General features: G+C 35.4%; 1 pseudogene; it reads left to right on the forward strand.

Annotated features, from left to right (window-relative positions):
* The window catches only part of LOC101275129 (BRISC complex subunit Abraxas 2-like), a 55,245-nt pseudogene extending 47,949 nt beyond the window's left edge, over positions 1-7,296 (forward strand).
* The last annotated feature ends 4,536 nt before the right edge of the window (positions 7,297-11,832 follow it).

Consider the following 11,832-nt stretch of genomic DNA (forward strand, 5'->3'; position numbering starts at 1 on the left):
AAACTATAAGACACTGATGAAAGAAATTAAAGATGATCCACACAGATGGAGAGATATACCATGTTCTTGGATTGGAAGAATCAATAATGTGAAAATGACTATACTACCCAAAGCAATCTACAGATTCAATGCAATCCCCATCAAATTACCAATGGCATTTTTTATGGAACTAGAAAAAATCATCTTTTAATTTGTATGGAGACCCAAAGGACCCCAAAATAGAAAGCAGTCTTCAGGGAAGAAAACGGAGATGGAGGAATCAGTCTCCCTGACTTCAGACTATACTACAAAACTTCAGTAATCAAGACAATATGGTACTGGCACAAAAGCAGAAACATAGATCAATGGAACAAGATAGAAAGCCCAGAGATAAACCCATGCACATATGGTCAACTAATCTATGACAAAGGAGGCAAAGATATACAATGGAGGAAAGACAGTCTCTTCAATAAGTGGTTCTGGGAAAACTGGACAGCTACATGTAAAAGAATGAAATTAGAACACCCCCTAACACCATACACAAAAATAACTCAAAATGGATTCAAGACGTAAATGTAAGACTGGACACTTTAAAACTCTTAGAGGAAAGCATAGGAAGAACACTCTTTGACATAAATGACAGCAAGATCTTTTTTGATCCACCTCCTAGAGTAATAGAAATAAAAACATAAATAAACAAATGGCACCTAATGAAACTTACAGGCTTTTGCACAGCAAAGGAAACCATAAACAAGACTAAAACACAGCCCTCAGAATGGGAGAAAATATTTGCAAATGAATCAATAGACAAAGGATTAATCTCCAAAGTATATAAACAACACATTCAGCTCAATATTAAAGAAACAAACAACCCAATCCAAAAATGGGCAGAAGACCTAAATAGACATTTCTCCAAAGAAGACATACAGATGACCAAGAAGCAAATGAAAAGGGGCTCAACATCATTAATTATTAGAGAAATGCAAATCAAAACTACAATGAGGTATCACCTCACGCTAGTTAGATTGGGCATCATCAGAAAATCTACAAACAACAAATTCTGGAGAGTGTGCAGAGAAAAGGGAACCCTCTTGCACTGTTGGTGGGAATGTAAGTTCATACACCCACTGTAGAGAACAGTATGGAGGTTCCTTAAAAACTAAAAGTAGAATTACCATATGATCCAGCAATCCCAGTACTGGGCATATATCCAGAGAAAACTGTAATTCAAAAGGACACATGCATCCCAATGTTCATTGCAGCACTATTTACAATAGCCAGGTCATGGAAGCAACCTAAATGCCCATTGACAGATGAATGGATGAAGAAGTGGTGGTACATATATACATTGGAATATTAGCCATAAAAAGGAATGAAATTGAGTCATTTGTTGAGACGTCGATGGACCTAGAGACTATCGTACAAAGTGAAGTAAGTCAGAAAGAGAAAAACAAATATAGTATATTAATGCATGTATGTGGAACCTAGTAAAATGGTACAGATGAACCGCTTTGCAGGGCCGAAGTTGAGAGACAGATGTAGAGTACAAACGTATGGACACCAAGGGGGGAAAACAGCAGTGGGGTTGGGATGGTGGTGTGCTGAATTGGGCGATTGGGATGGACTTTTATACACTGATGTGTATAAAATTGATGACTAATAAGAACCTGCAGTATAAAAAACAAACAAGCAAACAAACAAAAACAAGTAATACTAATCTTTCTTTGGGTTATTTGTATGGAAATATGTTAATATAAATGTTTCAGACATTACATGAAATTTCTAAAAATCTTATATATTCTGGTATAATGTTATAAGTCATAATTATAGTTATTACCTTACAATGTATATCTCAGAAATAACTAAATTTCCTTGTCAATTGCATTATTGTGAACTTTCATCAAATCTTTAACTGTGGTCATTTTTAAGTCTTTGGCATTTACAGACAGCTCTGGGTGTACTCTGATGCTTTTGCAAATATGTTCCCATAAAAGGGTTTCATCTTCAAGGAATTCATGGAAAAGACTCTGACAAGTACAGGTTTCTGGTAATTGACTATACTGCTGAACTGAATGAATAAGCATTTTCATAACTCTAATGGAAAACTGATGAATTCATAAAAGTGCTAACAAAATATTAAGATAAAAAAATTAATTACATGGGACTGAGTGAACTGCAAAAAAAATACAAACACATGGAGGCTAAACAATACACTACTTAATAACTAAAAGATCACTGAAGAAATCAAAGAAGAAAACAAAAAAATACCTAGAAACAAATGACAATGAAAAAACGATGACCCAAAACCTGTGGGATACAGCAAAAGCAGTTTTAAGAGGGAAGTTTATAGCAATACAATCCTACCTTAAGAAACAGGAAACATCTCAAATAAACAACTTAACCTTACACTTAAGCAATTAGAGAAAGAAGAGCAAAAAAACCCCAAAGTTAGTAGAAGGAAAGAAATCATAACGATCAAATCAGAAATAAATGAAAAAGAAATGAAGGAAACAATAGCAAAGATCAATGAAACTAAAAGCTGGTTCTTTGAGAAGATAAACAAAATTGATAAACTATTAGCCAGACTCTTCAAGAAAAAAAGGCAGAAGACTCAAATCAATACAATTAAAAATGAAAAAGGAGAAGGAATAACTGACACTGCAGAAATACAAAGGATCATGAGAGATTACTACAAGCAACTATATGCCAATAAAATGGACAATCTGGAAGAAATGGACAAATTCTTACAAATGCACAATGTTCTGAGACTAAACCAGGAGGAAATAGAAAATATGAACAGACCAATCACAAGCACTGAAATTGAAACTGTGATTTAAAAACTTCCAACAAACAAAAGACCAGGACCAGATGGTTTCACAAGTGAATTCTATCAAACATTTAGAGAACAGCTAACACCTATACTTCTCAAACTCTTCCAAAATATAGCAGAGGTAGAAACACTCCCAAACTCATTCTATGAGGCCACCATCACCGTGATACCAAAACCAGAAAAAGATGTCACACAGGAAGAAAACTACATGCCAATATCACTGATAAACATAGATGCAAAAATCCTCAACAATATGCTAGCAAACAGAATCCAACAGCATATTAAAAGGATCATACACCATGATCAAGTGGGGTTTATCCCAGGAATGCAAGGATTCTTCAATATACACAAATCAATCAATGTGATACACCATATTAACAAACAGAAGGATAAAAACCATATGATCATCTCAATGGATGCAGAAAAAGCTTTTGACAAAACTCAACACCGATTTATGATAAAAACCCTCCATTAAGTAGGCATAGAGGGACTTTCCTCAACATAATACAGGCCATCTATGACAAACCCACAGCCAACATCGTTCTCCATGGTGAAAAACTGAAACCATTTCCACTAATATCAGGAACAAGACAAGGTTGCCCACTCTCACCAGTATTATTCAACATAGTTTTGGAAGCTTTAACCACAGCAATTAGAGAAGAAATAGAATTAAAAGGAATCCAAATCGGAAAAGAAGAAGTAAAGCTGTCACTGTTTGCAGATGACATGATACTATACATAGAGAATCCTAAAGATGCCACCAGAAAACTACTAGAGCTAATCAGTGAATTTGGTAAAGTAGCAAGATACAAAATTAATGCACAGAAATCTCTTGCATCCGTATACACTAATGATAAAAAATATGAAAGTGAAATTAAGAAAACACTCCCATTTACCACTGCAACAAAAAGAATAAAATACCTAGGAATAAACCTACATAAGGAGACAAAAGACCTGTATGCAGAAATCGATAAGACACTGATGAAAGAAATTAAAGATGATACAAACAGATGGAGAGATATACCATGTTCTTGGATTGGAAGAATCAACATTGTGAAAATGACTATACTACCTTAAGCAATCTACAGATTCAGTGCAATCCCTATCAAACTACTACTGGCATTTTTCACAGAACTAGAACAAAAAATTTCACAATTTGTATGGAAACAAAAAAGACCCCAAATGGACAAAGCAATCTTAAGAAAGAAAAACGGACCTGGAGGAATCAGGCTTCCTGACTTCAGACTATACTACAAAGCAACAGTAATCAAGACAGTATGGTACTGGCACAAAAACAGAAAGATAGATCAATGGATCAGGATAGAAAGCCCAGAGATAAACCCACACACATATGGTCACCTTATCTTTGATAAAGGAGGCCATAATATACAGTGGAGGGAAGAAACCCTCTTCAATAAGTGGTGCTGGGAAAACTGAACAGCTACATGTAAAGAATGAAATTAGAACACTCCCTAACACCATACACAAAAGTAAACTCAAAATGGATTAAAGGGCTTCCCTGGTGGGGCAGTGGTTGAGTGTCTGCCTGCTGATGCAGGGGACATGGGTTCGTGCCCCGGTCCAGGAGGATCCCAAATGCCACAGAGCAGCTGGGCCCGTGGGCCAAGGCCGCTGAGCCTGCGCATCTGGAGCTCCATGATGAGAGAGACCACAACAGTGATAGGCCCGCATACCACAAAAAAAAATTGGATTAAAGACCTAAATCTAAGGCCAGACACTATCAAACCCTTAGAGGAAAACATAGGCAGAACACTCTATGACATAAATCACAGCAAGATCCTTTTTGACCCACCTCTTAGAGAAATGGAAATAAAAACAAAAATAAACAAATGGGGCCTAATGAAACTTAAAAGTTTTTGCATAGCAAAAGAAACCATAAACAAGATGAAAAGACAACCCTCAGAATGGGAGAAAATATTTGCAAATGAAGCAACTGACAAAGGATTAATCTCCAAAATTTACAAGCAGCTCATGCAGCTCAATATCAAAAAGCAAACAACCCAATCCAAAAACGGGCAGAAGACCTAACAGACACTTCTCTAAAGAAGAAATACAGATTGCCAACAAACCCATGAAAGAATGCTCAACATCATTAATCATTAGATAAATGCAAATCAAAACTACAATGAGATATCATCTCACACCAGTCAGAATGGCCATCATCAAAAAATCCACAAACAATAAATACTGGAGAGGGTGTGGAGAAAAGGGAACCCTCTTGTACTTTTGGTGGGAATGTAAATTGATACAGCCACTATGGAGAACAGTATGGAGGTTCCTTAAAATCAACAAATAGAACTACCATACAAACCCGCAATCCCACTACTGGAATATAGCCTGAGAAAACCATCATTCAAAAAGAGTCATGTACCAAAATGTTCATTGCAGATCTATTTACAATAACCAGGACATGGAAGCAACCTAAGTGTCCATCAACAGATGAATGGATAAAGATGTGGCACATATATTACTCAGCCATAAAAAGAAACAAAACTGAGTTATTTGTAGTGAGGTAGATGGACCTAGTGACTGTCATACAGAGTGAAGTAAGTCAGAAAGAGAAAAATAAATACCATATGCTAACACGTATATATGGAATCTAGAAAAATAATGGTCATGAAGAAACTAGGGACAAGACAGGAATAAAGACACAGACCTACTAGAGAATGGACTTGAGCATACACGGAGGGAGAAGGGTAAGCTGGGACAAAGTGAGAGAGTGGCATGGACATATATACACTACCAAACATAAAATAGATAACTAGTGGGAAGCAACCGCATAGCACAGGGAGATCAGCTCGGTGCTTTGTGAACACCTAGAGGGGTGGGATAGGGAGGGTAGGAGGGAGGGAGATGCAAGAGGGAAGAGATATAGGGACATATGTATATGTATAACTGATTCACTTTGTTATAAAGCAGAAACTAACACCCCATTATAAAACAATTATACTCCAATAAAGATGTTGAAAAAAAGAAGGAAACAGTAAAATAAGAGCATAAAATAGGATTATAGAAGATGACATCTAAATAACAATTAGAACAATAAATTTTAATGCTTTAAAATCTCTATAAAAATCTGAAGGACCTTATATTGAATTGATAAAATATATTAAAAATATAGAGTACATATTTTAGACTCTACATGTAAACACCTATGGGGAGTGCTCCAAGGCCCACACCGAGTTCCCCGGGTTAGCACTTCTCTGACGTCCACCTTCATCATAAATTTAGGGTCCTTAGCACAGATATATGCCAGACAGAATCTCACTTGCTTCCCCCTTCCTTGCCAGGACCAGATTGACCCCCTTCATGGAAGCACCAGCCTAAGTATGATTATAATTGGGGACTGCTATTTTTAAGGGATAAATTTGAGGAAGGATTTTTTCTGGAACAGGTAATACAAGGTGAAACCTTTAGCATTGGTGACTCACAAATCAACAACGCAGAATTTTTGCAAGTAATTGAAACCATTAGCCTTCTTCAAAACTTTTTAGTTTTTATAACTAGGCAAGCAAAGTTAGTAAAGAGAGTTTGCATGGTATTAAAGATCAGAGAAAGTTATTGGTGGGTACAGATTCTGTCAAAACACACAGCAGATACACGCAGAGAGGACGTTTTCCACAAGCAGCTCACCAGCGTTCTCCCCAAGCTGGACCTCCTTTTCCTTCTCTGCAGTTTCATCTGCACAGCCAACAACTCCACTCATGCTTTAGTAAATGTTCTCTTTAGACTAAATCGAAGATGTAATCAAAGGAAATCCTTCGCTATTCCCAACGTAGGCAAGATTAGCCAGCATGAGTACAAAGTGCCTTCAGTGCCAAATATTAAGAGTTATGCCAGTTATTAAAGAGCATGGTCATGACTTTTTTTTTTTTTAACAAGGACGGAGTAATGAAAGACATCAGGGCTATTCACAAGTTTATATCGCACTTCACGCAGGCAGTGTGTGCAGCTGTGGAAAAGAGTGAGTGAGTTGTTGAATCTTGTCAGGCAGAAGTGAAAAAAATAAGAAGACAAATCACTCAGATGAAAAACAAACAAACAAAAAAAGAACAAGAAGGAAGATTGCAGCAGGCAATGGTAAGCAAACAGATGCCGTCTGAAAGTTTGGAACCCATGTTTGGTCCTCTGATGCCATGAGTCTGTAGCTGAGGTAGAAGTACACTGGGAGATGCAGAGCTTTCTGATCCTCCTCCCTCTTACTCTGATTTTCACACACAGTCAAGAAACCACTTCGAGCCTTTCTCACATGAAAAGTAGAGTATTTATGCCTTGATCTCAAGCCATGAGCTCTTCCAATTATGCTTCCATTAGTGCCAGACTGAAATATTCTGGAAGTGGAGCAGGATGAAACTTTGATTGACCCCCGTCCCCCTAACATTAGGGAGTACTCATGTTTGAGGAATTTGCCACCACTGACATATACCCAAGAGGGCTCCAGGAACACCCAGACCTCCCAGAATTAATTAAAGAAGATGTACTCTCCACTTAGCACTGTTTTTCTTAATTACTTATTGAGACAATATTTGAAAACTTGTTCTGAGGGAGAATTGCTTTCTTAGATCCCTGGACTCCCAAGAGGAGAGTCCTTGTTCACAGAACTTGTTGGAGCTTCACATATGCAGATCCTCACCTTTGGTCCCAGTGTGCAGGTTTTAAGACACAGCCATTAAGATAATCAAATTGACTAATTCTGGTGTGATTCAAGGGTGTACAGTTAAGTTTAGACAAAGTAAAATAATGAACATAGGTTTTGTTCTTTAAAATAAATTAGAAATTAGAGACTAAACACAAGTAACTATAAATGTTCTATAATTAATCTATAAATGAAAATTTTACTCCTTGCACTATCATGCCTTAAATTTACTTTTCCCAAAAGAAAATGAATTTAGTAGAGCTTTCAAAGAACTTTCTTTCTATGATAAGCCAAGTTCATCTTTATCAGAAAACTTTTAAAAATAATTCCATGAAGTCTGATTGGCACAAATAAGATATATCTTCTCTTGTCATATTGGATATGACTATGTGAGATCAAAAGAGAGGGCTTTGCTTCAACGTTTTTCTACTAGCCTAATATGTATTGACACTTAAAATGATTGCCTTTTAAATAATGTAGAAATGATAATTACCAGTAAGTAATCATCCAAATAAGTATGTCATCAAATAACTTATTTTTCTTTTGGAGAATTACAGTGACTGCTATGTTGTATTAGCCAATTCATGGTCTCAGTTCCAGTCTTAAAGGAAGGATGTACAGCAATGGAGGACAGAAAGGAATTATGTATCAGACTCAAATTTTGTGATGAACAGATTTCAGACACAGTGGATTTAGTTCAGTTCCTATGTAGTGCATTTAATTCATTTAGATTTCCTGACAAATCCTGGTGTTAATTCAATTTGTGGAGGAAAGATATTTAATAAACTCTTTGGGAATCTTGATGAATAAATATTCATTTTAAATCTGGGGAAAAATAAACCTATGGGCTACAGGTAAAAAATGTACTCAGGATCTATATTTTATCTTTATAGTATTTTTTACCCCAAGTGTAGAGATTGTATCAACATTTCTCAGATTGGAGGAAAATAAAAAACTTTTTAAATCTGGTTGTAGCTCAATTTAAATTCAGGGAATATTAAACTAAACACAACTTTCTATCTTGAGTTTATAAATTAAGAGTGAAAGAAATATGAAATGAAAAAACTAAACATTCCACTTAAAATCATAGAAAAGTAAGGATAAACATTAAAAGAAGCAAATTGTCAACAGCTATTTTCAGAATATTAGCCAAAGTGGACAAATTTACCTGTAAATATTGATCAAAGTACCTGACTAATCGCCTTTACGTCACGTTGTAAAGTATAAATGTGATAACATTGGACAATGTTGGGGTTCATTCTTATTTAGACTTCCAGATTACATATTGTGGGTGTAAATCAGGAGATTTTAGTGGCACAGTAGGCTAAATGTATGACGTGATTCAAAGGTACTGATTGTGATATAATGCTTAGTACATTTAAACTTATTAATATAGTAGATAAGACTTTCATAGAAGACTGATGATGCTTATAGTTGCTATGAATGAAAATTACCAGCATAAGGTTTATTCTAACAAGATTCTATACATTTCATGTTATTATATTTATTTTATAAATTTATTTTGGATGTAAGAAATCTGACATGAAGTAGAGTCTTCTGAAAGCTGTGTTTTCCTTTGTGGCAATTGCAGAAATTCTAGGAGTTTTCATGAAAATGAATATAATAAGAAATACAATAGTAAGAAATCCATTTTATGCATCAAGTTCTTGAATACTTTCTTGAATGTTTGTCATGCTCAGTTTCATCAAGCTCAGTGCATAATTTAGGTATTGGAAGCATCACTTCATATCATTGTTTGGTTTTAACATCTAGCCTAAGTTATTTCCCAAGTAACAAATGTATTTGACACTATTACAGATAAAATTTTTTGTTTGGTTACATATTAACCTGCCATTTCTCCAGTGCTTTGTTTTAATATGTTCAGATTATATACAATTCATGTCACTCTACCTAAGCCATGCTGAACTATAAAATCCCAAAATATAGCTAAAAAATATAATAAAATATTTTTCAAGTGATGATATGCTTTTAGTCATCACCTAGGAGGTAAGTTTGACAAGCCATTTGTCATAGAAAGTTTGAAACCCTAGGTACTGAAATTATTTCTACTCCATTTATGTTTATTATGTTCGTTATAGTCAAAATATGTCAGGTTAATCACTGTTGTCATGTGTTTTCTTACATCTGTTACTTAATATTTTTCACTCTATCTCTGCTAATACATATATATCTCTGCTAATACATATATTTAGGGTCACTGTTAACTTCTTCCAATATGCTTAAAAATACATTTCATTCACTATATAATCTAGACTAGAGTTAATCTTGATGCCTTTGTTTTCACATTTTTTCATTAAGAGAGACCAAGGCATATTTGGAGGAGTAAACCATTTTTTTAAGAGGATAAATAAAGTCCATATAAATGTGGTAGGATGCAATGAATTTACAGAAAGAAAAGTAGAAAATAATGCTACCTTTTGAGAATTAAGCTAGTAAGGTACACATAAAGAGTGTGGTTAGAGACTTACTGTTGATATTAAGGTAGGGAGTACTTGAATATTTACATAAAAAAGGAAATAATTATTTGTGGGGGGGAGGAGATGTTATGGTGAATCATTGATGGCTGAGATCTCCTGGGAGAGGAGACAGGTATCTGTATTTTTAACAAACTCTCCTTGTAATTCTTTTGTAAACTGTGGAGGTTTGTATGGAATTTGAGTCTGATATTTATATTTTGCTCATTTTGTTGTTAAGTAATTTTTCCTGAACTTTTAGAAAATGTCTTTGTTTAATTAGCTTGTCTTCACAGAGCTAACTAGCTAACTTCACAGAGCTTTTTCTTCTATTTGTGTGTTTATATTTATTTTATTTATGTTTTTCCTTTCTTTGCTTCTCCTTAATGTGGATTCTTATTCTAGAAGGGAGCTCTAGTGGGTCAGGTTCGAGCTCATATGGGACAAACTGCTTCCGCCCCTCTGATGAACTTGCCGGGCACCCCTTGAATTCACTTACCTGCTAATGTTGGGGAAAACCCCTCAGTTTTAGCTGTTGTTATCAAATTGGTCTGCTGCATATTCCAGGGACTATCTTTTGGTCATTTGGTGTTCTCTCGTTTTCAGGTCAAACATCACTTTGCTTCTGTCAGACCTTATGTCAATAATATACAAATTCCTGTGGTTGTTGGCAATTTTTCCCCACCTGTGGACATATCTGTGTTTGTAGGGATATCTCATCACATAATTTTGTTGTAAGTGTTCTCTGGGTGGTTTTGATTTTGCAGTTTAGTTACTTTGTCCAATTTTATGTGGGAATTCAAGATACAAAACTATGCCATGATATTCTAAATTTATATTTGTAAACAGTTCTACAGGTGATTCTTGTATACCACTGCTTTAAATCATAGTGTTTTAGCTTTAGAGCCTACCATCAACTAACCTCAGTCTATGTCCCTCTTAGTTTAAACATATGGGAGAGAAAACCTGAGTAACTATTAACCAGCAAAGGTTTGCTTGTCCTCAAGTCCAGTCATGGTCTAATCAGCAATGGGTGGTGACAGGAACTGATATACACTTTTGTGTAAGACTAAACATTGCAGATCAGTAAAGGAAAAGGAAATGGCTGCTTAACATTTATTATAACTTTTATTCATAGTTTTCTCTGAAATATTAAAACATGTGACTAAAATTATGAAGAAGACTTTTTTCTCATGCTGTTGTCTTTGCCTGAACTCAGCCTGTGCCCCATCACTTTGCTGACTGATTCCAACTTTTTCTTCATGTGTCAGTCCTGATACTTCCTAGAAGACTTCCTTGACATATTCCTTTCCCTCAGTCTGAGTTACATGTTTTCTCATTCACCCATCACATTTTAGTTTTTTGTCTGTTTGTTTCTCTTCAAATAAGATACTAAATTCCTTAGGGTAAGAGCTGTACTTTTTCTCTCTGTATCTCTACCACCTGGTACAATATTTTCCATGTAGAAGGAACTGAGAATGATGAATGAGTAATTTATGAATGAATGAATAAACATAAATCATAAATAATTTTACCACTTAGCATTTATCATTGATGGTTTAATGGTAGGCTAAATAATGTCCCCCAAAAGATATCTACTGCCTAATCTCTAGAACCTACAAATATGTTACTTAGTACAGCAAAAGTGTATTTGGAGATGTGATTAAGGATCCTGAGATGGGAAGATTATCCTGGATTATCTGGGTGGGTCCTAAATATAATCAGAATGGTCCTTATAAGAAGGAGGCAATGGGAAATAGGAGATGTGATGTGAGAAGGAAGAAGTTGGAGTAACGTGAGGAAGGGGCCACAGGCCAAGAAATGCAGGCAGCCTCTAGAAACTAAAATAGGCAAAGAAAAAGATTTCTCTCTGAACACTCCAGAAGGAACAC

The sequence above is a fragment of the Orcinus orca genome, chromosome 1 (genome assembly GCF_937001465.1).
Source record: "Orcinus orca chromosome 1, mOrcOrc1.1, whole genome shotgun sequence".
Lineage (NCBI taxonomy): Eukaryota > Metazoa > Chordata > Mammalia > Artiodactyla > Delphinidae > Orcinus > Orcinus orca.